The sequence below is a fragment of the Camelus ferus genome, chromosome 29 (assembly GCF_009834535.1).
Source record: "Camelus ferus isolate YT-003-E chromosome 29, BCGSAC_Cfer_1.0, whole genome shotgun sequence".
In the NCBI taxonomy this organism is placed as follows: Eukaryota; Metazoa; Chordata; class Mammalia; order Artiodactyla; family Camelidae; genus Camelus; species Camelus ferus.
In genome coordinates, this window is record NC_045724.1 from 26,370,181 (window position 1) to 26,398,161 (window position 27,981).

At 43.0% G+C, this 27,981-nt stretch overlaps 1 protein-coding gene and 1 long non-coding RNA gene across 5 annotated transcripts in view; one reads left to right on the plus strand and one right to left on the minus strand.

Moving 5' to 3' along the window:
• LOC116660489 overlaps positions 1-17,517 on the minus strand; it is a 32,405-nt gene extending 14,888 nt beyond the window's left edge. For both annotated transcript variants that reach the window (XR_004316038.1, XR_004316037.1), the window contains exon 1: positions 17,401-17,517. This is a non-coding gene — a long non-coding RNA (uncharacterized LOC116660489). The remainder of the gene's footprint in view (positions 1-17,400) is intronic.
• Positions 17,518-17,636: 119 nt separating this feature from the next.
• The window catches only part of RB1CC1 (RB1 inducible coiled-coil 1), an 86,258-nt gene continuing 75,913 nt past the window's right edge, over positions 17,637-27,981 (plus strand). For 2 of the 3 annotated variants that reach the window (XM_032470071.1, XM_032470069.1), the window contains exon 1: positions 17,637-17,962. The gene's annotated coding sequence lies outside the window, so the exon portion shown is untranslated. The remainder of the gene's footprint in view (positions 17,963-27,981) is intronic. The other variant, XM_032470070.1, reaches the window with a different exon arrangement.

Consider the following 27,981-nt stretch of genomic DNA (forward strand, 5'->3'; position numbering starts at 1 on the left):
ATTCTTAGAATCTAAGTTTAGACTTGGAATTACAATATGCCACTCTCTATAAAGCCTAAAAAAAAAATCCAAATTTACTTACCAACCATTTTAGTTAGACTGTTTAGTAACAAGGGAGAGAAATGCAACTCAAAGTCAGTTAAGCAAAAAAAGAGAAGTGTACTGGTCCACATAAACAGAGCTACCGAGGTGACAGTGGCCACAGAGCCAAGGAGGACGCGGACCTGGTGCGGATGAGGATCTGTGAGCGCCTCCCTTCGCCTCCCCCGCCAGGTCTGTTCCCCCAGGCCCGTTTCTCTGGAAGGCAGAGTTATGTGTATTGCGGGTAAAACAAATAAACACATGTTAATGTCATACGTACTGTTTGGCTCTCCACTGAAAGGGCGTTGAAGCAACGCTACCCTAACAGCAAGAAGCACTTCTGATGATCAGTCCTTGCTTCCTAAAGAGAGACCGTTGTCCACTGGAAGGAACCAAAGGTCTTTGAAGGAATGGCTGGTCCTCTACCTGCTCAGGCGCATCAATAGGGCACAGGAGGGAGCTTGAAGAGTAGGCAGGGCCCAAATTGGAGGTGTCTGGATCATCAGGAAGAATAATACCTTTGATTTGCAAATGCTGCATAAAGAAAAGCCTTGACCTTTATAAAACGAAAGAGAGAAAGTGAAAGGGGAAAGCAGGTTTGGGCTACCATTAGAGGTGACTAGCTACCCTTCGCTCCTAACTCTGAAAATCGGTAGTTAAAGAGAAAGAATTAAACATATACTTGTGTCTTTAGATGGAAATGTAATTCTTCCTCAGTTCATATGGAAAAGCTCCTTTTTTTCCCCTCTTAACAGAAGAATGCCAGCTAATGAATACAGAAAAAAATAGCAGATTTGGACGATCAGCACTTTCACAACAGCCAATAAAGCCCTTGACAGAAGTAAGGATCCTCAGTGGGAATCCACAGTCATGACTTGTTTCTGGGAACCAGGAGAGGCACACGGCAGGAAAATTTCAGAAATGGAGACCTGATTGAAGTAAAGAGGCATTTATTTGGAGTTGGTTAGGACTGTCACAGCCTGGGAGATATAGATTCAAACGGCACTTCAGTTGGGTTCTGCTGGACCACAAAATGGGGGAGGCTTATAAAGTCAAACACTGCAAGGTCACAGTTATATGGGTTGTTTGCCAAGAATGATCATTGGAGCTGCAAGAAGTAAGCGTGCTTGTTAAGCCGGGGCTGGTTTGCAGAGTCACTAGGAGGAACAAGCTTGCGACCACAGGTTGCAGCTAGCATATGCTGTTTTCAAAGAGGCTGGGGTCCTCGGGTTTGGAATTGTTCACAGAAAGTTCCCAGTGGTGTGTCTGCTTTGGGCGGCACCCCGCCTGCCAAGGCTCTCTGAGGGACTGTACAAAGCGGAAAGCTTTTATGGGAGGAAGGCGGGTGGGGCGAGAAGGCGTTAGTGAAAGAAAAGAAAGGATCTGGGAAGGCCACCTCATCTGGGGAGAAGAGAACAGCAGGGGCCTTTACCTTGGAGATGACCTCAAGGGTGACAGCCAGGAAGTTCGGACTGACTGTTGTAAAGACCAGTATCCGGGAGGGGTTGAAACTGAAATTCAGTCAGTCTTGGTTTGCTGTCCTGGGGGCAAACGACTCTGGGGCTTGTTACTTCTCTTAAACACTGCCAAGTGTGGATTTCCGGGTTACTCCCCAGCTGTCTCTGAGGGTTTGAGGGATCAGACAAGACAATCTTCATAAAGCTCCTAGCACAGGGCCGAGCCGGGCAAAGGGCGCAATTCTAATTACTTCTATGCCTTGACTCCCCGTCTTCCTTTCCTCCCCACTCCCGCCAGCATTCTGGTGGTTTTACTGCGAAGTGGGCCGTTCATTTTCTCCCCTGTTAGCCTGTAAGGCCCCCGGGGCTGAGAGTAGGGGGCGGTGTGTGATCTTCCTAACGTATTAATCTGATTATGATACCAGTCAGTTAAAAAACCTTCAGAGGCTCCCTCCAATGAAATTCAGTGCCTTTAGCTTATCCTGAGTAGCTCCTTATCTTGAGTCAAAGTACTTTTCCTCCCTTAATCTCATGCCACAGACACTACGCCTCCTTAACGCAAGACTCTCAACTCAGATGATCCTTCTCCCCCTCCTGGCCTTGGCTGCTGCGAACACTGGCCCTTCGCCTGCGGCAAGGGACCGGGAGAGGGTCTTCCTCCCTCCTAGGCTGGCTTCTCGGGCTGATCTCTAGACCTGTTTAGGCAGCACTCCTACCCACACGTTCCCAAGCCTCTTCTCCCTTTGCCTGTTACCTCAAGGTCAGTGACCCTCTACAATACACAGCTGTCCAGTGCTGGGTGGGCCTCGGGGCACTGACGGCAGAACTGAAGTACAGTTGTGCCCGAGGGCTCTCTTCTCGTTCCTTTCTGGAGACTGTAAGTCCCCTGAGGACAAGGCATGGTCGGATTGGATTTTTTCCCCTAACTTTCCAGTGCTTAGTAGTATCTGGAACACAGGAGGAATCCAACAACTGCTAGTTGACCCAATGAATCAATCTTCTCTATTTCGGAGAACTTGAAACTGTTTCACAAATTTTCACAGCTGTCTGCTGCCTCTTGGGATAAACCTATAGCCCATCTTCTCAAGGATATAAGCAATTCCTACTGATGCAGGAAATCAGATGCGGGGCGTGAGGAGGGCCGAGTCCCAGGTCTCGGCTGAGCCCCTGGGACGTGCCCCGCCGAGTGTGGGTCCTCGGCTTTGTGCAGGAAAGAATTCAAGTGCGAGCCACCGTTGAGTAAAGGTAGATTTATTTAGAGAGACACATACTGCATAGAGTGTAAGGCAAGAGAAAGACCAGGAAGGAAGTGTGGGAATTGGGTGCTCAGGTTAAAGTAAAAGTAGGTATACACTCCATAGACAAGAGTGCGGGCCGTCTCCGAAGGGGAGAGAGTGCAAAAAGGGCCGCTAGGCATGGTGTTGTCAGTTTTTATGGTCTCAGTAGCTTCACACGCCTACAGGTGGGATCAATCCCACTTCCCTGGGGAAGGGGCTGGGATTCCCAGGAATTGGGCCACTGCCCACTCTTTGGCCTTTTGTGGTTAGCCTTGGGGCTGTCATGGCGCCTGTGGGCGTGTTATTTGATCACGTTACAGTGAGCATATAATGAAGCTCCAGGTCTACTAGAAGTTAACCCTCTTAATCCTTAAGGCCAAGTAGGAGATGAACCTTCCACCATTTTGGTGTTAGATTGCTGCCATTCCTTGAGTGGCTGTGCCCTGCCCCCTTCCCTCCTGTCTCACTACCTGAAGACCAAAAGGCTCTTTGGTCTTCTTTTTGATATGAATTAGATGGTTGGGGGAGGGGTAGAAGCGCAAATGGTCCCAGGGAGGATTTAAAGCCGACTGTGACCCTACACTGACATTTCTGCAGTGTCTGCTCTCTCCTGCCCCTTGACGTCTACCAGGAAAAGGTGAGTGAGACTGAATGTTTAAAATGTAAATGAGATGGTTTTTCCAATTGCTTTGCATTTCAAGTACTAAGTCAAAAAATGCCAAATTTATTTTTTGCCAGCTTGAAGAGTGAAAATGGTTGTTTTTTGAACATTTAGTTTGCCATGAAATGAAATGAATTTGAAAAATATGTACTTTCAAAACATTTCCTTGCAGATTATTGCATTTAACTGTGAACTAGATAATTTTCAAACAAAACTATTCTTTGGATGTGAAAGCCAACGGGCTAAGCTTTTGATCAATACATACTCAAACCAAAAACATTTTCAAAATAAAGTTAACTGCTGCGTGGTCTTTGAACAAACCTGGAGGTAGAGCAAAGCGATAATTTCCGGATTAGAAAGGAACAGTTTTAGTGGAAATGTGCTAAGGTATTTTTGCACTTGAGAAATGTAAGAATTGTGACAACTGAAATAAGTTTTCTATGATATAGTCACAGAGTCATACTTTGAAAAATATCTGAGATGTCTTTGGTTTGTTTTGGTTGCGCTGTGCTGTGATTCTAGTCTTGGCAATGTGTCCGCACGGGTAAACATGAACACACACAGGCACGTATGATTTGGGAACCAGACTTTGCCAATCAACACTTAGGCGAGGTCTACGGGAAGGGGTTATTCCAGAAGAATGAACTGTTAGGAGTTAGAATTCTAATTTGTCAAAGCAGTAGTTCTTAGAATCATTCTTAGCTTATTAACTGTTCCCAAAAGAGATCTTATCTGGTTTATCTAAGAAATGAGATGCTAAATTAATCCTTAAACCACTGACATTGACTCACTAGCGTCTTAAGAAAGGCAGAACGTTTACCTTGAAGCTTATTATTTTCAAAATTTTATGTTTTAGCGTAAATGTTTTAGTTCAAATGATTGTGAATACCCTTTGTCGACTGAAATAAACACGCAGCCGAAAAGTTGAGTTATGTTTTATTTGGCGGGAGGACTCAGTCTGGGATGACAGCCTCCCAGGTCGCTCTGAGGGACTGCTCCAAAGAGGCAGGGGAGCAGCTAGGATGTATAGGAGCTTTACAACAAAGACCAGGGAGTTGGAACAATAAAAGATTACTTGTTATCTAAAGAACACCAGGCATCTCAAGTTAAAGAATTCAGTGCTTTTCTATGTATGGGAGGAAGCAAGCATTTGGGCTCATTGAATTCATTCCTTTGACAAGTACCTAGCTATCTAGGGCCAGTGTCCTGTCCTTTCTTGTTCTGATCCCCTCAGGGTGCACCACTGTGAGTGGCTGCAGAAGCCGGGCTGCAGGCTGGTCCTCACTGGGGGAGGGGGTGGTGGTGGTGGGGGTGGGGGGGAGTGGCAGCAGCGGCTGACAACTTGACGGCTTCAGCATTCTTAGTTTACTGATTCGGTTTGCAGTATTTTTCCTTCACACCTTAGAAAGGCACATTTGAAGGGAATGAATACTTGGAGCTAGCAGTCCAAGCATTTACTGCTTTCTGTTAGAACATTTCAACCCTTCCATTTGCATTGACTTCTTGACACAATTGCTTAATTGTCATGGTCTGCTTGCAGTTCTAACAACTCAGGATCTCCTTCCCTTTTCTCTCCCTGGTCCAAGGCTTACTGAGTGCATTTATTCACCTCTCCTGCCAACGCCAGAGAGGAATAAACAAACTCAGCTCCACATTTGCAAACAGACCTACTGTTTTCACACTTTCAGTCCTTGTCACAGAGCTCAGGCTCCCACTCTGGCTTTCCTGGTTATTCTGCCTTGGTCACTGCTTCCAGAATACCCTCACTCACTCTCCCTTTGACCAGCTGTAAGTCACAAGAAATAAGCACACCAATTTTAGGTTTTAGCAGCATAAGTCAATGTTGACTAATGTACGCAGTTGTGCAATTTCCACCCAAACTATGATGTAAAATATCTATCGCTCCAAAGAGTTCCATTGTGCCCCTTTGGCGTCTGTCCCCTCCCTGACCCCTGCAACCCACTAATCTGCTTTCTGTCACTATGGTTCATGTTTCCAGAATTCCATGAGTGGAATCATACAACATGCAGTCTTTTGTGCAGGACAGGAGTAGTGTGAAAGGAGTGCTTTTGTGCCTGACTTCTCCCAGGGAGCCTGAGACTTTTGAGATTCTTCTGCGTGGTTGCCTGATTCTATAGGTTGGTCCTTCGATATGACCAAACCCATCGAATGACTATTCTGCAATTTACTTCTCCACTCATCTGTTGATGGACACTAGGCTGTTCCTAGTTTTTGGCTGTTGTGAGTAAAGCTTCTTTAAAGATCTGTTGTACTAGTATTTACTTCTCTTGGCTAAATACAAGAGTGGGGTTACTGAGTTGTCTGGTAAGCATTTAATTTTGTAAAAGAAATTCTTCCCGAAGTGACTGTACCATTTTACATTCCCACCAGAAATGTATGAGTGACAGTTGTTTGTATCTTTGCCAACATTTGGGATTGGAAGTCTTTGATTTGTTGGTTTTCATCACGTGACGACTATTCAGCCATCATCTCTTCAAACATTCTGTCTGAACTCCCGACTCCCTCCCTTCTAAGACGAGTTATATGTGTGATGTGTTTTAGCCACAGTATGTTGCTCTATTCATTACTGAAAAATCTCTTCCCTTGGAGTTTCATTTTGGTTATTTTCAATTGATTTGTCTTCAGTTTTACAAGTCTTTTTTTTCTTTTTGGGGTGTCTGATGGTATCTTACCTGCTGTTAATCTCATCCATCTTTTTTTATTTTTCATTTTAGGTGTGATATTTTTCACATCTAGAAATTTAACTTGGATTATTTTACAATTTACATTTCTTGTCTCTAACCTTCTCGAGCATATGTAGCATATTTTTAACAGCTGTTTTAATGTCTTGTCTGCTGATTGTATTAGTCATGTCATTTCTACATGTGTCTTGATGTTCCTTTGTTTTGTTTCTCTTGGTGTTGGGACATGTTTTGCCGCTTAATTGTCTGCCTGGTAATTTATGATTAGATGCCAATGTTGTCAATTATATGCTACTAGATGTTGGGTTAAAAAAAATTCCTTTAAATACTTCTGGGTTTCAGTTCTAAAATGAAGTTAACTTATTTGAAATCCATTTGATGATCCATCTGAGGCTTATTTTAAGCTTTGTTAGGGGGGCCTGAGAGCAATTCCAACTCCTTTTATTCCGTCATGGCCAGAAGTGGGAATCCATCCAAAGTCTTTTTTGATAGCAGCTCCATGAAAACATTTAAGTTCTCCTCTCTTATCAACCTTCAGGTACATAACAATCCTGTTAACCAGTCATCCTGCTGTATGTTAGGTCCCCAGGACTTATTCATCTTATAACTAGAAGTTTTTACCCTTTGACCAACCTCTCCCCATTTCCCCCACCCACCAGCCACTAGCTACCACCACTCTACCATTTCTGTGAGTTTGGCTTTTTTAGATTCTACATATAAATGAGATCTGACAGTATTTATCTTTCTTTGATTTATTTTACTTAGCATTATGTCCTGAAGGTCCATCCATGTTACCACAAATGTCAGACTTTCCTTTTTTACGGCTGGGTAATATTTTATTGTATGTATACACACCACATCATCTTTATCCATTCATCCTTGGTAGACACGTAAGGTTGTTTCCATATTTTGCCTTTAATGTATAGTGCTCCTATGAACATGGGAGTGCAGATGTTTCTCGGAGGTTTTGTTTCCATTTCCTTTGGGTGTATACCCAGCAGGGGAATTGCTGAATTAGACGACAGGTTTTAGTCATCTGTATTTCTTTGCTTACCCATTGGAGTCACTTTGTCTTATTTCCTCTTTTTGAGTTGCTCGTGTTTTTCTCAGTGATTTGCATGAGCTATTTTGCTAATAAGCAGCCAATCACTTTTTTTAACAAATATTATTTCCTACCATATTCTCTCATTCTCATTTTATTCACAACCATTGTGATGTATAGATACTTAAATTTTTTATAGTCAAATCTCTCTACCCTTTCCTTTTTAGAGGCCTTCCACTCCTTTGATGCTTAGAAAGATTTGCTTATTTACCTAACTCATTGAATGGCTCTATAGCCAAACCAGAAGGATGAAAGATACATTACGTAAAGGCTACTCATTTGTTTAAATTGTTATTATAAGTTTATTATCAATGCCTAAACCAGTACTAGGCACTGTTGGGCACCAGGACAGCACGGAGCAAAAATAAACATCTGGTTGGCCACCCTGCCACCCCAAGTGTTTCCCCTCTTCACTCCCACGCCCATCACTGCAGTGCCCACCTTCATCTCCTGCCTCTGTAAATCCATGATTCCTCCACGATTGCCAGAGAGATTTCCCAAAAAGCCATGCCTGATGCTGCTACACCTTCAATAACTCCTTCAAGATTAAGTCTCAACAGTGTAGCTTGACTCTATCCATAGTTCACCTCTCCTGTTTTATTTAGACACTCCCTAAATCCCACCAGTCTTGCACACCCATTATTCCCTGTGGTGTTGGGAAAGTTTTGAGTGTCTTTCCTATTTAAACAGTTTTTCTCCATTTAATTTATATTACCATCCTCTCTAATACACACTACATTTTCATTGTCATATCTGCAAACCTCCTTGGTCCCCCAAACAAATGGAAATCTAACAAGTCCTTCCCAGGTTCTGATTAGCTTTCCCCTGAAGGAAGGATGGGTGTGCAAAGGTAGTCATGAACGCATGCCTGTCTACATCACAATGAAACACACAGTAGTCTACAGTGTCTTCTGAAATCCATCTCCGCAGGGATGGGGGGAACAGGCATGACGGCAATCACGTAGCAAGTCAAATGAAATAATCATATTCTTAAAATGAACTTCACAGTAATGATTATTTGTGACTCAGAAGTGCACATTTTCCTTCATAATTTTGTTGCCTCCTAACTTTGGAGGGACAACTCATAAAAAATCCAAAGGAAGAGGGTAACTTTTCAGCCTCAGTAGGACCGGCTCTTCTGGGTGAAGGCACTGATTCCTGTTTAGACAGGCTGCTCACGAGCAGCACTGTGCTTCTTATCATGATTAGCCAGTGGCTTTGGTGAGGCGAGTTTGCTGGGTACTGAAATATTCCCAATTCAGATCTAACTGTAGCTAAAAGCAAACCTACAACACAACTCATCCTTACTTATCATTTACAAATGAGAGAAATCAGACTAAAATGTCTACAGTGAGGGGTGGATAAGGTAAAGTGCGTGCCTGGCATGCACGAGGTCCTGGGCTCTATCCCCAGCACCTCCGTTAAAAACATTAATTGCCCACTTGAAAAATAAAAGTCTACAGTAGAGTTTCTCAGCATGAGATTCTTGGTTCTTCATTGGTAAACCCTGAATTTTGTGTGTTCTTCATGGTCAGAATGTCTATAGCTATAAACAAATTCCAGAAGGGCTTAGTGACTCCTTAAAATGCTAAAATCTAGTTCGGTAACAGGAACTCTATTTCCTGTCCCATCTGACCTGAAAATTGAAAAGTATTCTACTTACTCTGCTGTCTTCATCCTTCGTTTATTTGCCTGAAAATAAATACTGAATTTATTTTGCTGTGGGTTAATATTCAAATAAAAATCGTGTGATTGACATTAAGTCAACATTTCTTCTAAACTTGTTTGAAGGTTTCTAGTGTACAGTGGCCCCTGGTGTTATTCTGAGAAACATGCAGTAGGTTACTCATCTCTCATCTTTTAAGACCATCTACTGAAATAGCTCCTGGTAGGCGTGGGCAAACCCTACATAAAGCAGCTTATTCCTGGTGGCCCTCGGGGTTATAGCAAACTTCTCCACAGGGAATTAGATTCCGTATAGTAAACATATAAAAGAGCAACACTGTGTTAGGTAACACCTACACGTGCTATTTTTGAAATTTTACAATAAAACCACTTGGGAAATATATTCATTTTATCAACTCAACTATTAAAGTAATAGGAAAAATAACAGCAATTATAGGAATTCAGGCTTATCTATAGCTTGATCTAGTGGAAGGCAGTATCTAAAAGGAGAAACATAAAAGACAGATATTTTCCAGTGCCTTAAAATCCTTAATTATGCAGAATCATGTGTTCCCCCAAGAACAGCAAATTTAAGAAATCAGTTATCTATGTAGTAATATGAGACAAATTCAAGTTACTGCACACCAGAACGTCTATGTCTGGATATGCTATAGTAATGAAAAAATTTCACCTCAAATTCATGAATGTATTGACCATAATTTAACCTGTCTTCTATTAATGTACAATCTGTCTTACTACTGCAGTTAATATGGCAATTATTCTTGCTCATGTCAGTTCCCACACATGCAGTTATGTCTACAGAATTAGAATGGACACTTTTATGATATAAATCATAATAGATTGCCAAATTGCCCTCCCTTGAAGTTGTAATATAGACTCCCTGAAATAAAGTGCCCATTTTCTCACACCCTTTCCAAGGTTATTTTTTACTTAAATACTACATATTTTGAGATATCTATAGCTCTAGTTCATGCATTTTAAACTACTGGGTAATAAGCAATTATATAAATTGAATATACTGCAATTTACTTATCCGTATACCCACTAATGGACAATTACAGACAATTACATTTTTCTCATGTTGCTTTATCCTGGTCAGAGTGCCATTCGTAATGAATGGCTGTTGAGTGAAAGAATAAACCAATGAATCAATGAGTAATAAAGAAACTGCTTACAAAGCATGCAAAACAGCTGGTGTGGACTGAGACGGACTGTAGTTGGCATTCTCTACTATGAACTGCAGTGTCTAAGGGACGACATAGGAAGATGTTGGATGCCCAGGAAAATACACGCCCATCATCTGCTGTCATTTCAAGACCTTAGGGGTAGATGGGAAGGGTTGGGGAAGAACAACCTTTTACTGCTTTTATGTTCTGTACTTTTTCAGTTTCCGTAATTGGCATTAAGAGCCTCAATCACCAGTTAAAAAAATCCCTCAGTATATATCAAGGGTAATTTTTCTATTTTTAAGTGTAAACAGTACTTTATCAGTCATCTCTTAAATTGCAGGGACACACCCAGCTGGCCAAAGGCCACCCCAGCCTGTCTATACTTACTGAGTCAAGAAAAAAATCCAGCTAGGTTGCTTTGTTGTTAAAAGAAGACCAATTATTTAAAGCTCACGTTCCTATGTTCTGATTCGCCAGCTGCTTTTCTTATCTTGACAAAGGGGCAGCGTCCATGTAAGACAGCAATATTTCAGAGTTCCAGTTTCTCCACACTCTTGTTATTGTCTGTCTTTGATTTTAGCCGTCCTAGTGGGTGTGAAGTGCTGTCTTGTACTTTGGATTTGCATTTCCCTAATGACCGACGAGATCGAGGCTGTCTTCATGTACTCATTGGCTATCCGCATAACTTTGTAGAAATGTCCATTCAAATCTTCGGCCTATTTAAAAAACTAAGTCGTCTTTTTATTTTTGAGTAATAAGAATTCATTATATAGTCCAGATACTTATTTTTATGTGGTATGTAGTTTGTAAATCTTTTCTCACCTTCTGTGTGTTGTCTTTTCACTTTTTGATGGTGTCCTTTGAAGCACATTTTTAATTTTGATGAGATTCAATTTACCTAATCTGTGTGTGTGTGTGTGTACTGCCTGCGTTTTTGGTGTTATATCCAAGAAACCATTGCCTCACTCAAGGTCACTAAGATTTACTTCTATGCTTTCTTCTAAGAGTTTTATAGTTTTAGCTATTACACTTACGTCTTCGATCCAGTTAATTTTTGCATATGGTCCAAGGTAGGAGCCCCGCTTCATTCTTTTGCTTGAGATATCCAGTGTCCCAATCCCATTTATTAAAAAGGCTATTCATCCTCCATTGAAATGTCTTGGTACCCCTTTTGAAAATCAGTTAATTTCAAATTTAACAGTTTACTTCTGGACTCTCACTTCTTTTCCTTTAATTCGTCTATCTTATGTCAGTATCATGCTGCCTTGATTACTGTAGCCTTGTAGTAAATTTTGAAATTTGGAAGTTTCAGATTTGAATTTTCCACTTTTGTTCTTTTTGAAGATTGTTTTGGCTGTTCTGGTCCCTTGCATTTCCACATGAATTTTATGATGAACTTGTCAGTTTCTGCAAAAATTGACCTGGGATTTGGTAGGACCTATGTTGAAGCTGTAGATCAGTTTGGAAAGCATTGCCATCTTAGTAAGTCTTTAACGGGATGTCTTTAATTTCAACATTTTGTAATTTTCAGTGTACAAGTCCTGCATTTCTTTGGTTAAATATATTCCAATTATGTTCCTTTTAAATGGATGCCATTAAAGTGGAGTTGTTTTCTCAATTTCATTTTTCAAATTTATTACTATATTACAGAAATCTAATGTTTTTAAGTAAATAATGCCCCTGAGGCAGATTCATGAAACAGGAAAAGGATCTGTTTGTTCAATCACTTGATGTGGACTTCTGCTGCTCCTGAATCAGCACTACTTGCTGCTGAAGACATCTGTTCCACAGCTTCTTTAAAAAGGCTGGAGGAACTTTCTTTCAGGAAACCTGGAATTCTCAGCTTATTTCTTGGTGATGTTGGACATTTTTCAGAGATTATCTTGTTGAAATAGGAGTAAAAAGTGTTCCTGGGAGCCTTATATAGAAAGGAAAAGACAAGCATTTCACACAAAGATCTCTTTGGTCGGTTTCCAGAACTTTAGACGTATAAAGTTATGAAAAGGGGAAGAGGTAAGAAGCCTGTGATATGGATGTGACAGGAAAGATGTAAAATTAAGAAGTTTTGGGAATATTTTGTTTTTAAATGTAATTAGATGTGTGTGCTGAAATACATAGAAACACTTCATTAATTTCAAGAACTGATAGTGCTGATTTTTCAAAATGTATCCAGTGGCCGTTGTATAATTACTGTTCAGGAACCACACATAACACCTGAGTTGCAGTAAATTACACGCTGTTTTTCACTCTAACCTACAGATTATTGGAGGAGCTAAAATAGGTGCTGCCAACACCATTCTAACAGGAGTAAAGTGAAATCATAGATTTTCCAAATCCAAATGAGATCTCAGGTTTTCTGACTCCTAAATGCCAACAACCTTACAATCTAGTTGTGTAGAAACAATATACATCTGTTTAAAAAAAAAAAAAAACCAGGGCACGTTTGAGAATACCACTGAGTTCAAATTAGACTGTTCAACAGTACAAAGAAACAAAGTTGTGAATGGATTAGGATTCAACTGATTAATTCATTTTGAGGGAGAGGGTGGCAACTACGGTTTAAAAGAAGGGAGAGGTGTAGGCCTGTAAGGCTCTTTAGAAATTTAGTCCGTTGTTTCTCAAAGCCATCATCTGCATTAGAATTCCCTTCATAGCATGTTAAAAAGTAGAGCCCTGTGCCCTGTCACTGATATATACCTAGTATATTTGACGGTCAAAAGTGAAAAACTTTCTAATGCTCCATTCTTCTATACAACAAAATTAGTTTAAGTAACAATCATGAAATAATAATGACCAGAAAAGGACTGAAGATTTTTATTGGAAAGTCACATAATGAAGGCAGTCAAAACTTAAAAGTTAAAAAATAACAAATATTAGAGGAACAAACAGCAAAACAATTTTTCTAATTTTTATATCTGCCTGAAAGTTTTAACTTCATCTTTTGTTAACAGATCAATATGACACTTCATGTAAATAACTGTCTAGCAGTGAAGTGAGTTTTAATAAAATGGAAACATCAAAAGATATCTTAGATAGCTACTAAGTCACACTGCTAATGTAATGCTTTATTTCTTAATTAATTTTAGTCTTAAGCAGAACGATAAGCAATTAAGGGTAAATTTCAAGTTTAAAAGATATGATTTAAAGTTCTGTAAAATATTTCACATATGAACTAGATTCAGCACGTACCCAATGGTCCCACGAGATGACTGAATGAGATGAAAGGATGGAGTCAAGGGCCCAAGGCTACCTTCAATAGAAGGGACGCAAGAGTGACTGGCGGGGAGACTAGTTGTGGGTGCGGGTGCGTTTGCAGATTTTATGGCAGAAGGGGGAAGAAGTTCTTTCTCAGAGTTTCTATGACCAAGAATGAGAGAGGAATTGGAAAGGGCTAGGGATTAGGGATTTAACAGCAGTGCAGACAGTTTAATGGAGAGTAGAAAGAGTTGACTACGAGGGAACTGCCTCTGGCTGAGGCAGGACTGGACACCACTTCAGTGCTCCTTTTAATAAACCACACTGAGAACACACGCCTACTGGGAGAAGTGTTTTGCGGGCATGGGCGGCAGGTAGGGTTGACAAAAACACATGGATCATCTGAGGTAGTAGTTTCTGCTTTAAGATATTCCAGCTCTACTTCTAGACATTTTAAGCTCTTCTTCAAAATAACAAAAGAGAAGAATTCTATGTGAAAAATGACTAAACATTTTGTCTCAATCTACTGGCTTAAATCTGTTGGAAAATGAAGCATGCTGTAAGTATGTTCTTGTAGGTGTTGTGGCACTGGACACTGTTACTAGCTCATCAAGCTGCACCAGCTTTGAAGAGAGTCACTCCTACGTTAACTATCATTATCATTAATGACGTGTGTACCCACACACCAAGTTGGGCAGCTTCAGGTCTGTAAATAGTACTGGACATATTAACTTAATCATCACATGCCTGAAGCCTCTAAGCAGTACATGACCATATTTTACACATCAAATTAGCTATGATCTTAAAAACAAAGTCTGAGACTTTGTAAAGGGGTTAACCTTTAAATATGGAAGACTGTGATTCATGCTTTGAATAGTCATTATGTCAGCTGTGGTTGCTGGTTGTTTGAACATAACCTAAAACAATCAGGCTTAGTGACACGAAGGTGTTTGGAAAATATCTAATGCGTGCGGGAATGAAATCCCAGTCAGGCAGTTAACAAAATTAAGCTGTGTTTGGGCTATTCCCAATATCTTGATGTATTCTGGTTAAATGATTAATGTCATAAACTTGTCACTACAATGATTTTTGAATGGTCCCGTCTGAATTTACATTCAATATTTTATTAATTGCTAACTATGTGCCAAGTTCTCTGTAAAATTCTAGGAACTTAAAAATTAGTAATTCATAGTTTCTTATCTTAAGGGTGTCATAGATATAGATGGGGGCGACAACAATTTATAGTTGTGTGATTATGGGGCAGAGGTGGCAGAAGGGTGAGTGATCATTATATTGTCTAGAAGCTGGAAGTTGGCCAATGTCCAAGCTCTGTTTTAAGGGATGACTTTGAAAGGTGGATGAGAGGGAAGAACATTCTAGATGAGGAAACTCATGTAAATCATGTGTAAAGGTGAAAAATGCCAGGAGATATGGTTAGAGAGATGGGTTGTTACCTAATGAGATTCATATGCTAAGAAGTTTAAGTTGTATCTAACATACAAAACAACATCAGTAAAGGTTGTAGGCACGTAAGAGGCATGATCAGATCCTAGATGGAGTATCAGATGAGTTGGGAGGTGAGCTGAAGTATAAATTGAGGGCCTGAAAAAAGTGTAGGACATCAACAGATGTTGGAGTGTTCAGTATGGGGGAAACAGTTCTCTTAAATAAGGACTTACATTTCAGCAGGTTAGACAGATAATGAAAGGTAAAACACAAGGATGTAGGGGAACTACAGGCATGTTGGGGAAGGACTCCCTGAGAAAGTGACACTGAAGCTGAGACCTGGAGGAAAAACAGGTTTTTAAAGACTGGAACTGACTGGAAGTGAAGCACTCAGGGTGTTGAGTAGTAGACCCTACATACTCTTCCTAAAAAGAACACTTTCTTTTGCCCTCATGGGAAATCAAAGAACCTAAAATGTTTATTAAATTTAAAATAATAATAATAATAATAATGTGATGAGGACAAGACTGTCTCTTGCCTCTGCTCCCATAGTACCTTATATTTGCATCATTCACATCTGTATTAGAATTACTTGAGAATTTGGAAGAGGATCAAATAAAAGGACACATTTAAGAGCAAAGAGGGAGACACTTCAAAAGGGAAGGAGAAGGAAAAATATATTTTAAAATGTAAAATGGCAAATGGTTTAGAAAGCTCAAATTAAGCCTCAGCATTGTCCATTTAATGCTTTAATTGGAAGGTTCCTATTAATCTGCAACTTTAGCAAGAAAAGTACAGTGGACAAAAATGAAACTGGATCAAGGACTTCCAATCAAGAAGCTTGGCTGAGAAGTCATGTTGCATGAGGACTTCTTGTTTGTTCCTATTTTCATTTATCAACGGAGAGTACAGAGGGTTTTCAATATCCGTGGTCTGAAGGAAAATGTAACTTGTTGAGAATAATTATGGACACATGCAGTATTGCGAACCTGTAATAGTGTTTTCCCTAGATATATACATAAATATAATAAAACTAATCTTGACAGTTTCACTTATCACTAGGAAAGCACAATAGGCATAAAAATTCTTAACATTTACACTCTGGAGAAGGTGTACACCTTTAAGGCATGACCCAATCATTTCTGGTCATTTCTTCCAGCCCGTGACTAGGAGAAGATGAAGAATGAATTAACTTTTTTCCCCAAAGAAAGAAGTCAGACAAGTAACACTGAAAACAATTTATTTAGACATTGTTATTTCATAAGAATATAAGCATATATTCATCATATAAACATTCTCATTTCATAAGATTATGAAAAGGAATATATACGTATAACCAAATCGCTATGCTGTACACCAGAAATTAACACAAGGTTGTAAACTGACTATACGTCAATTAAAAAAATTTTTAAATAGATATCACTGGCATATTCCAGTCATGTTTTTACATTCGAAGGTGTATTGCATTTGTAATGATGTCACCGATAACTCAGAGGAAGGTCAAGCACCAAGACATTCTTTAGAGGCTTAATATTGTGCTCCACTGACCAGTTTCCTGGCTGAATCCCTTCTCACCACTTATTTTGTGTGCTGATTACCGTGCTGTGCCTAATAAAATCAGCTCCTTTCTTCAGTTTCGCCAGTTCACACCTTCCCCCCAAGGCATAACAATTCAGCCTCTTAAATTTCACTTCCCTGCTGTATCTTGTTGGGGTGGCGTAATAAAAGTCCAGCTTAACAACAACAACAAAAACTAAAGTGACATGCCCAAGACAAGACCTCTTTGGGCTGTATAGGAAGGGAAATCAAAAACAAATAAAGTGGTAATACCTATAAGCTGTCTCAAACAACTTTCAGATACTGGGTCAGCGTGATGGAAACGGAAACTCCATAATGCTTACCAGTTGTTTAAATTTTTTTTTTTTTAAATCAGTTCCCACCATGACAAATGAAGGACAGCAGACCTGGCTTCCCGGTAGTGTTCGTTCGGCTTGGGTGCCCTTGAAAGCGGCGATAATACCCATTTTTATGCAAACACAACTCAAGAGCCCTTTAGGTACTGAGCGGTTAGCGGTAGCACCTCCAAGCTTTTATTCACGCCAGATATTCCCGGATATAGCAGGGAGTTTAGACACATTATACACTATTCTACCCGTAGATTCTGCTCACCAGACTGTAACACTTAAGCCGTGTGGCCAACCATCACCCCTGAATCAGGACCCCCCGAAATCGCTCCCCACCGCTTCGAGGCCTCGTGCTAACCCTCTGGGAGCTCATCATCAAGCTGAACGTGGGCGGTCGCGGCGCCTGCGACTTCCAGCCGACCGAGCCTTAGGTCTTTCCCCCTCGGACGTCTCTGTGCCTCACCTGGCCTGAGGGTGCGCGCCGCCCGCAGGTGCGGAGCTACCCGGAAGCCGGTCAGCGGCCCGCAGCCCCGCCCGAACGCAGCCCTCCCGGCACCCGGTCCCCTCACAGGCCCTGGCCCGGCGGCGAGCGCCCCGGGGGCAACGAGGAGGCCCCGGACCCTCGGGTGCCTCCCCCGCACCCCGCGCCAGGCTACTCCGGGAGTTGGCGGGGTCGGCGAGCTCAGGCCCACTCGCTGCAGCGGGGAACGTCAAGCTCACCTTGGGGCAGTCGCGCCCGGACGGCGGCCAGCAGCGAGTCTCGGGGTCACGAGAGAACAGCCAGGTCACCCGCCCGGAAGCCGCCTGAGGCGGAGCCGACGCCGGCCTTCCCGGCAGCCCGCCGACTTCCGGCAGCTCGCCGACTTCCGGACCTGCGCGGAGCCTCCCTGCGCGGCCGCGGTGCCCCTCCCCCGCCCGCTTCCCGGCGTGCCCCGCGGAGGAAGGGACGGAGTCGACAATAACAAACCCGCGGCGGCCGTGTCCGCGGCCCTGCCGAGCCCTCGCCGCTGCCTCGGGGTCCCCGTCGCCCGGCCCCTCGGCTCTGCCCGGCCGCGGCCTGCCCTCCACCGGCCCCCGGGCCCCCACCCAGAGCCGAGGGGCCTGACCGCGTCCGCGCCGCCCGGAGGTGGCGGCCGGGCGGGCACCGGCGCCGGCGGCTGTGTCGGTTGGCGGCGCCGATGGGCGGTTGGTAGCCGCCGCCGAGGACGAGGCGGCGGCGGAAGATGGTGCCGGGTGCCGCGGGCCCTGCTGCTGCTGCCGGCGGAGGAGGAGGCGCCGCCCGGTGAGTCCCGGGCGCGGCGGGCGCGGGCCTGTGCGGTCCCGGTCCCCGGCGCCCCCGCCGGCCTGAGGGAGCGGCCCGGGCCGAGGGGCCCGCCCGCCCCGGCGTCCTCGCCGCCGCCGCCCGGCTCGGCCCCGGAGGCCGCCCTGCCAGCGCGAGGGTCGGAGGCATGGCTGTGTCCCGCCCCGGAGTGCGAGGATCCGGATAAAGTTACTCCGGGGATGACTCAGCCTCCGCCCGCCCCCCGGGTGGGTGTGGGACGCGCCGTGTGTGCGGGTCTCCCGGCTTCCCCGGTGGCGGCAGGACCGCGGGAGGCACGGCGGCTCCTGGGGGACGCCTGTGGTTCCTTCCCCCGCCCGGGGGCTGTGCGCCGCTTCTGCTCTGGTTTCGTAATCGGCTGCTCTCCACCATGGCTGGAGCGCGGTGATCCGCCGGGCGGGGGGCCTGGGCGCCGGTGAGCTCCGATGTGCCCGCGGTCGATCGAGTCAGGTTACCGCGAGACGCTAGGCCGGGGGTGGTCGCCGCGGGCCCGCCGGGCCGAGAGCACGATCTGAGCCGGAGGAGAGTGTGCCTGCCTGCTTGCTCGCCGTCTTACTGTACATACAGTTTGTAGGTTCTCGTGTGTGGAGGGTGCTCCCGTGATTCAGCCCAGGGCTGGGAAGGTTGGCGACTTAGGAGGAGACCGCTCATTTTCAGTAGAACAATCTCATTATGATGTTTCGATACTTGATTCAAAGAGGGTCCTTCCAATTCTGACATTACTACTGAGAAGCAGAGGACCACTGAGGAAAGTGGCTGGTTTGATTTGGGGCTTACTTGATCTGTAAGCAGACCCTTGCTTGGGGAGGGGGTGTGTGAAGATATTTTTCCTTTGTTGGTAATGTAACAGAACATGGCCTGAATGAACACATTTTCTTAGCAACATTTAGTGTGTATGTGTGTGTATGTTGGTGTATGTTGTGTTCAAAATCTAGGTGGAGTTTTGTAAAAGGGATGTTTTGTGTTGGTGTTTATGTTGGTCAGTGCCTGTTGATGGAAGTTGAATATGGACTCAGGCGATTTTTTTTTTTTTAGGTAATTTTGTTTGGTCTATTTTGAATCTTTTATGTTAGTCAAAGTTAGGGTTGGTTGTTGGCCTAATTCTTACGTCGTGATGTTAGGATGACAGGGAAGACGGGAAGTTGACTCCTCTGAGAACATTTTTCTGGCCCTTGCTAACAAACACAAGGTCGGAATACATGACAGATTGACTTTTAGCAAATGAAATTCGTTAAGTCAGACAGGGTGTAGGCCACTAGACCTCTGGTTTTGAAAAGCCACACTTTTGAACTGAAATTTTTATTATGTAAGCTTGAGAGGAGCTTTTATTTGTCCTCTAATTTGGAGACTGTCTTTAAATTCTCATGCATTCAGCAAATGTTTGAACACCTGCCATATGCTCTACTTTGCAGATATATGTAACTTATGGATGTGTTTATAAAAAGTAATGGGTAGTAAGATTGTCTCATTGGGGTAGTGCTATTCTATAACCCCAGTAAGCCTTTTGTATGCAGGAAATACTGGTTCAAGAAACTCAAGTGAAAATCTAGCAGCCCCTTTCCACACACACTCATTCGTAGTTACTTACTTACCAAGGCAGACCATTGAACCAGTTACTGCAAGGAATATAAAAATGTATGCAGTATGACTTTTGGCTTATAAAAGTAAGGAAATTGAGGTCCTGAATGCAATTACTTACTGTTTAAGCATTATTGGACATCTGAAGGAAAGATTTAAGAGACGTGAGAAAGCCAGCTGTGTGACTCTGGGGAAAGAACACTGGCTGAAGGAATAGTAAATACAAAGGCTCCGAGGACTTGGCACATGCCGGCAAAAGTGAAAAGATCACCGAGACGGGCCAGGGCGGGCACGGGGAGCGGGAGCTGGAGGAGGAGGCTGGGGTGGTAGCGGGGCTCTACGGGTTTTCAGGTTTGGGGGTGCTCTCAGTAAGAACTGATGTGCTCTAACCCCACCTGTGCAAAGCACAGAGGTTTGTGCAGTAAACCCCGCGAAGCTGGAAAGCAACTTGGAGCCAGATTCATTTGTTTTTTTCATGAAATGTTAAACCCCAGGAAGACCCAGTTTTAGCTCCAGTGACGTGAAGAGTGAACAAGAGGAGCTTTATATGTAAAGCTTTGTATAGACAGTTGTAGAAAATGGTGAAACACTGGAAATTTTAAGGAAGATAAATTGCAAATGCAGCCTGCTTGAAGATGCTGAAATAGACACAGTGCTAGGGAAGCAGATTGCGGAGGGCTCGAAGATTCTGTACTTGCAGTCTCTCCGTAATAATTAGAAGTATATAATTCTAGTTATTACATTACTCTGGTGCTTTCACTGTCGTGGACCTAGTAAACCTGATTTGTCTGTTGTCAGGACTCCTGTCCAGAGCCCTGAGAGGACAGCTTTTCTTTCTGACCCTCAGTGAAGTTACGTTCTGTTAAATTACTCTGTGTAGGTGCAGTTCTCGAGCACCTCCAGGCACCTTTCTTCCACTGGTTAGTCGCTGCTTTCACAGCTGTAGAGTGGGTGCCCTGCGGATTATGGAGTGACACTCCCACCCCTGCCACTGTGATTTTGCTCTCTGTTGAGTTGTCATATTTTATTGCCTTGTAATTGTCCTAAGAGGTGAAAATAATTGTGGACAAGCCCCCCTCCATTTTAGTTACTAGTTTAGGACTATCCACATCATTTTTTCCTTCATATGCTGCATATGATTGGTTAGTAACTGTCCAGAATATCTGTTGAAATGTTAGTCAAATCTGTACAATACTGTTAGTATTTCCATGGCTGTTTTGGCCATTATACTGGAAATTCTAGATGTGCGCATCCTTTTTTGATGTTGCTATATGTTTACATATAGTCTTGGTTTAATAGAATGGAGCTGATTCAACGTTTGCTGTAAAGATAATTTTGGTTTCATTTCTTACTCTCAGTATCTCATATAAAATGAAGCATAGACCTAGAAAATCTTTGCTGTAGATACTATTATGTGAGAAGTTAGAGTTTAAAAAAACAGAATTCACATTTAAAGAAATTGTCATAGCTTGATGTTGCCGCCCCTTAAAAATCATGCCACGCACAGCCCTGGATGTAGCGTCTTAACTGGGAGGGTAATGTGGGAGAAGTGGGTGTGGCTTCCAGGCTTGGCCCGTGTGGCTGGAGAGCTATTTTGTAGTAGACTGCCCTAAGCTCATTTAACCGTTATTCTGAGTTTCTGTTAAGCAAAAGCTATCAAATGACATATATATGAAATTTTTTAAATTCATTAAGAATAAAATCTAATGATATTCTCTATTGGGACAAGTTTTTTAGACTATTTACTAATATTTCCAATTCCAAATTATCTTTAAGTCATGCACTTTATGCAGTGTTTTTGACTGGACACCACAGCGTGTGATCTATCTGTGTGTACTGATATGGAAAGGTCCTCATTTTGCTGTGTTATTCAGCTCAATCAAGTTGCAGGTCCGCTTGACAATCTCTCATTTTTGAGAGATTACGCTGTCCACAGACCACACGTGCTTCTGTGTCCATGGGAAACCCTCAGGGACGTGCTCCAGGCTGTTGGGAGTGCTTCTGTGCGGCCATCCTTGCCTTGTGTGGTGCAGACAGGGTGTTCGTTTAGGACCCCCAACCTTGATGGAAAGCTTCCCTTGGAGAATGCGAAGGAGATGGCTGACCTGCTCTTCTCTTTTTCTTTTCTTCTTGGCAGAGAAAGGGCAGGATCAGATGGGAATAAGTCTGATCTGGAGAGGCTGAAGCCCAGTGTTCAGTCCCTGGTGACTTGGACACCCCATTTGTGGTGAACGTTGCTGTTTTCATTGAGGCAGCAGTGGCCCCTTGGTGAGGGCCAGTTGCTACAAATTACACTGCAGAATTGCAAGTCAGACAGAATTTTTCCTAATCCTTCTTTCTCTGTGAAGCTTTTGGCCCGCCTTGTCCAGCATCATCCATGTGTTCTACTAGACTGGAAAGCACCTTGAGGGTTCTTGTACTCCTGCACCTGGCATGGTGTGTGGCTTATGTCAGGCGTTCAGTATTGGTGTTGTTTGGGGAGGTCAGAAGTTGTGGTCTAGGATTTTCCCTTTGTTCTCCCCATGTAAGGAGGCGGATTCCAAGTTTTGAATGGATTAGACCTGTTGACAGTAAGCTGGAATGACTGACCAGATCCTTGTAGGGGTGATCTCTCAGAGAGGACATTGTAAATTAATTCCAATGATAAATGATAGTGTTTTTTATGAGTGTGGGAGATGCTTTCTTGTTTTGAGGGGCTTGGATGTACAGTTATAACGCCTGTATGTCTGGTAATAAATGCAGTGGAATCAGTATTTTAGAAAATACACCTCTCCTTTCCCCCTCATTTACAGCTGACTGCATCCCAAAAGGATCTTGGCAGAACAGATGTCCTTTCTCGATGTGAGATTATTTCCCCCCATATACGATAATTCACACCACTTCATAGCTAGTTAAGATCCCCACCTGTGATTAGGGAAGACTTCCCAGAAGGGCTAATTGGACTCAGAAGGGCCTTTTGACCACACTTGGTTGAGTGAAACTCAGGTAAGCAGAAATGGGGGCAGGTGTTTTATCTGGGAAGACTGTGTAAAGTGGGAGTGCAGGTTTCGTGTGGGGGAGTAGTTGGAGATACTTTTAGAAAGAGAAACTGGGCTTCCTTAGGGCGTCCTTGAATGTTGGAGATTCATTAATAATTGCCACCATCTTTAAAGCTTTTATCGTACTCCTTGCGCCGTAAAGTAATCTGAAATACATGATTGCTGTCCTCCCCCCCCATCCCCGTCCACTCTGCGGAAGGGATCATTTCCGTCCTAGATGGTGAGCTGATGTGTGGAGGTGTCTGAGGCTCAGTGGGAGAGGTGATTTCAGTTGCAGGTAACTCTGCTCCAGAATCTGCCATTTTAATGCTAATCGAGCTTTCTGCCAGAGTTGGCAGACTCACACCTTTAAAGGGCAGGCAGATGCTGAAGTTAAGTGAGACTGTCCAGTGCTGAGCCAGGTCCTAACGGAGGTCATGGGAGAGGGAGCTGCAGGGAAGGGAACAGCGTAGGGGCCGCTGACTTGTAACCTGCTTTGGCAATGGTGAGGGTCCAGGAGGCGAAGCAGCTCGCCTGGGGTGTTTCTCTTTGGTGGGTGTGGTCAGGAAGGGCTGGAACAGGATGGAGAAGTTTCCAGGCTCTAAAATAAAGGTTATGTCATTGGAAAATGAGGGGTTGAATTATAAAGGGAAAAGGAATAGGACTTAGACAGAAGTAACTGAAGTCTTGGGTAACAAGGGTAATTTTGTTCACAGAAGAAGTTAGGGAATAGCTTTTGTTGGTTTGTTTTGGGTTGGGTTTTTGTTGTTTTGTTAAGGCAGAGTACTGGAGTGAAATTTATGTGTTGAGTTGGAGGTGCAGTATGATTTCTGACTGGAAATGCTTGGCAGCGGTCAGGTGCTAGTCCTGAGCTGAGGACGGAGAGCTGGGGGGGGGGTTATAACATGAACTTATGACTGTACTGCCCTTGGTTTGAATGCTGTTCCGTGAGTTGGGAAGTCTCCTTCTTTTCTGTATCAAAATAATTTAGGTTAGTTGAGGTCCTTCAGGGTCACACAATCCATAGTGGGGACAGGACTTGAATGTACATCTTCTGATTCCAAATCTCATGTTCTTTTCACAGTTCTCTTCTCCCTCTTACGGGTATACCAAGACCGTAATTGGAGAATGAAATTTGAGTGACTGTCTAGGGTTGGGAACTGTGCGAAGTGGAGAGGTGGAGCTCTGCTTGAGCCCCCAGGTGGGGGCAGCCTGGGACCAGCAGGTGGGGCGGTTGTCTTGTCTCTTATCTGGACCAGCTCTTCTAGGACAGCATTGGCAGGTCCTGTATTTCTTTGCAAAGCATAGAAATGTTGTCTTTTTTTCTTTTTCAAAATGGAAATAAGTATTTTTAACCCCAGATTGTAAATGTGAATTTTAGAGACCAGGGAGGAAGTCCTGCATCCAGAGTTAGCCTTTGTTAAAAACATTGATGTTAAACTGTTCTAGACCCTTTTTTTAGTGCTCTTTACATTTTTAATGCTAATACACGTAAATCCCTCAGCATTAATTAATAAAATAAGCATAAAATCCACAAACAGGTCACAGGCTGGATTCTATAACTGGCTTTACTTACTAAATAATAGATATATCACGCATTGGTAGCTATAGGTCTAGTGAACATTTTAAAATGTCTGAATGAAGCCACATTAAATAGTTGCACCGTGATTTATTTGACTGGCACCTAGGAGGGTCATTTTTCCGGTTTTCAATGTTAATAATGGTGTAACAGAAATCATTGGATATGTCCCTTTGTATACTTGTCTGGTTATTTGCTTCCAGTACATCTCAAGATGCAGAATTGCTGGTTTGCACATTTTAAATGTTGGTGCACATTGCCAGATTAAATCTCCTTAAAAGTTGGACCAATTTATATTCTTGTCAAAACTGTGCCAGTGTGCCCACTGTGCCTTGTCAGTGTTTTATTCATTTTAATCATCAGTAGTAATCTGAAGTGTAAAAATGGTATTTATGTAGACCTTGTTTTTCTGCATGCTGTAGATAACCATTTATTAGAATACTTTGTTTGGACAATTTATCCATTCTCCCAATTTGAGATTCTATTGTGCATCTGTGTGTGTGCATTTAAAGATATGCTTGAATCTGTTCTGTTCCGTATGTTAATGGGCCAGAATCCTAGTTGTAATTACTGTGATAGTATGTTTGACATGTTTTGATAAATGTTCTTTCCTACGGTGTCTCAGTGTATGTGTAGCAGACTCTTTAAAGTTATATTCTCAATGGACAGAAAGTAAAGACAGTGTTTACACAAAGGGCCACATAATTTTAAGAAAATCTTGTGTCAGTGGGTGAGTCACTAACCCTTTGCTTTTAATTTAAAATTGCTTTGTATTAAGTCATGTAATACTAAGTGATTTCATTTTGAGGAGATTAAGAAAAGTTTATATATAAAATGAGCATGCCAGATTTTAGAAAATCTTGACTGGTGGAAAGTAGTATTATGAACTAGGCTTGTATTTTACGTAAAACTTAAAAACTTAGCTTGTAATTCCTTCAGTGGTGGTTGACTTCTGTGCTTGTACTTTTTTTGGGGGGGGGTTAGGTAATTAGGCTTATTTATTTTTAGAGGAGACACTGGGGACTGAGCCCAGGACCTCATGCGTGCTAAGCACGTGCTCCCCCTTCTGTGCTTGTACTTTACAGTTGCAGGTACTTACCAACTGTAAAGTGCACTTTGTTTACAAAACGGCGGCAGTGAAACGACACAAGTAAAGGCACGAAAGGTGGAGGCTTACTGTCTTTCTTCAGGAGGTCGCTTCAGGTGCCTGCAGCCGTGTGCGGTGAGGCTCAGAAGGGCGGTGCTGGAGTGTTGGTTCAAGGGACTTAGACGGTTGAGTAGATGCTGTCCAGCATTTTTAGTTTGTGGACAAGTTGAAGTGACATTAAAATAACACTGCAGGTTGCGTCCTGGGTGGTGTCCTCCGTGGTGGATTTGGGTGGATACTAACCTCTTGGGTGTCAGCGACGGCAGTCCGCTTGGTTTAGCTGTCACATGTGAATACGTACTCCCTGGCCCCGGAGCCTCTTACGAAGAGGAAGATATATTTAAGGTAGAGATGATGATTATTGTTTTGTTTAGATAAGCAGCCTTGGAATATGTTGGCTAATAAAGAAACTGCCAACAATTAGCTCCTTGGAAGTGATCGCTCTCAGTTACTGTTTGAACGCCGCTTTGTCGTTTGCTTAGTCTCCTGGAGAGTTTCCCACGTGAGAGTCCACTCGCTCAACAGGCCCTCTTGAGTACTTTGTGTTATGTCACAGAGATATTTCCTGTCCCTCGGCAACGTTTTGGAGTATTTACTGAGAAGTTGGCATTGTGCTAAATAGGCTCTTTTGCACGGATTATTTAACTTGTTTTCCATGAAAGCTGAATGAGGCAGGTATTACTAATACCCCGCTTCACAGGTTAGGGAGTGGAAATTTAGATGGACGTGCAGTGATGGGAATTTTTTTTAAGTCCAGTTACTTACTTGACAGTAAAACCATGTGGCTCCTGGATTGGCTGGAGAAGATGTAATTCAGAAAAATTTTATGACTTTGATTTAGATTACACAGAATTGGCCTTTATATAGGTCTTATGACATTTCTTTTAAAAGAACTCAAAATAGTAGCATGAATAAATATATTTTGTTCGTTCTGTTACCCATTTAGAGCAGTTAATTTTATAACCCATACTTGAGTTAAAATCCGACCAGAGCTTTTACTTTGCTCACACACAAATTCTTATTTCCATCCCTTATTGTGTCCAATATACAAATTATGAAAAAATTAAATGTAGAAATAAAATCTTTCTATACCAAACTTAACCTTGCTGTGAAGCTGTGACCTGACCACCTAAAAATTAGTAATACAAGGTTGAAATAACAGCTCAAGATAGAAATAGATTTTTTAAAGGACTCTAGTCTAATAGGAGCTAGGATAAAGAAGTGAGAACTTGAATCGCGCAGTTTTCTGAGGGGCTGTAGCTGATGGCCACGTGGGGATCTGGATGGTGCCCCTCTCTTGGCACTGAGGCCCCGCATTCACGTAGGAGGGTCCTGGCGCCCTGGCGCGTTGACTGCTTACTGCCGGTTTCCATATGCAAAGACCTTGCCGTGTGAGTCTTGAGGAGGTTGGCACTGTGGGTGTCCTCCAGGTCATCTTCCCTCTCAGTGTAGTGACAGGCCCGGGAACTCTTAACTCAGAAGTAACTTGCTTTTTCATGTCTGAGTGCGGTTTGAGAGTAAGAGTGCCTTGGCTGTCATTGATACTTTCTGATGACGCAGTGTTGATGCAACATGGAAGTTGGGTGCGTCCATATCTGCACATACGTGCTCACTTATGGGAGCTAGGATTTCATTTTATTGGCAATTGTTACTGTCCCTTTATTTAGTAAAGCATAATGTTTGTGCCCTGCCATGGACGCGGTGGTCACAGAGTCCTTATGTACAGACATTATTTGTATAATTTGCTCATTTTCATGCATTGGCTGCAAAGATGATATGCTGAGAGCTGACATGGTGTACCCGGGTCAGACCTACTTCACAGTGGGATGAAGATTGTCTTTGAGAAATTATGGAAAAGAAAATTTCTTAGCTCTGTCTTAACCACAGCGGAAGACTGCTCCAGAAGTGTTTCAATGACTTGTATCCATCAGCGTGAGAAAGGATGACCAGTAGGTATGGGGGAGGTTAAATTTGTGTCCAGCATGAGTGGAGGGAGGTGGGCTCATCACTGCTAGGGTGCACGCAGCCCCTGTACAGGCGGGTGTAACTGTCATGTTGTTCCAGGAGCTCACTCATGGCCAGTCTTGCTTCAGCTGTGTGCACCCCTCGCTCCCCTCTCTTACTGCTCTGGTCCTGCAGCACCTCTGCAAGGAGGATGTTCTCTCTCCCTTTGAGATGAGAGGCGTGTGTTTGTTGATGTATTAGTTACCTGCCCCATCAACGCCAGCTGCTTTTCAGAAAGGTCATAATTATTTATAGTAGAGTCCCACCTATAATATTTGAATGCTAAATAGGATTATTAAAATAATTGTGATGATTTTTGTAATATTTTATCATGGAAACTTGCAAGCATACACAAAACTAGAGAGAATGTAACAGTGAAACCAGTCTGTCCATCCTTTGTGCTTTAATGGTGGATCGGTGTCTTGCTCGTCTTATCTGTCCCCTGCCCAGCTGACCTCAGCTGACCTCAGCTGACCTCAGCTGACCTCTCCCTTCCCTGCCTCACGTCCTTCCGTCTTTCATTTGTTTCTGCTAGAATGTTTTAAAACATTTCAAATATTATTTTACACATGAATTTTTTTAGAACTAATTTTTAGAATTATTATTTTGTAACTAAAATACCATTATCCAAAAAGAGGAATAGTGATTCTTAAGTATA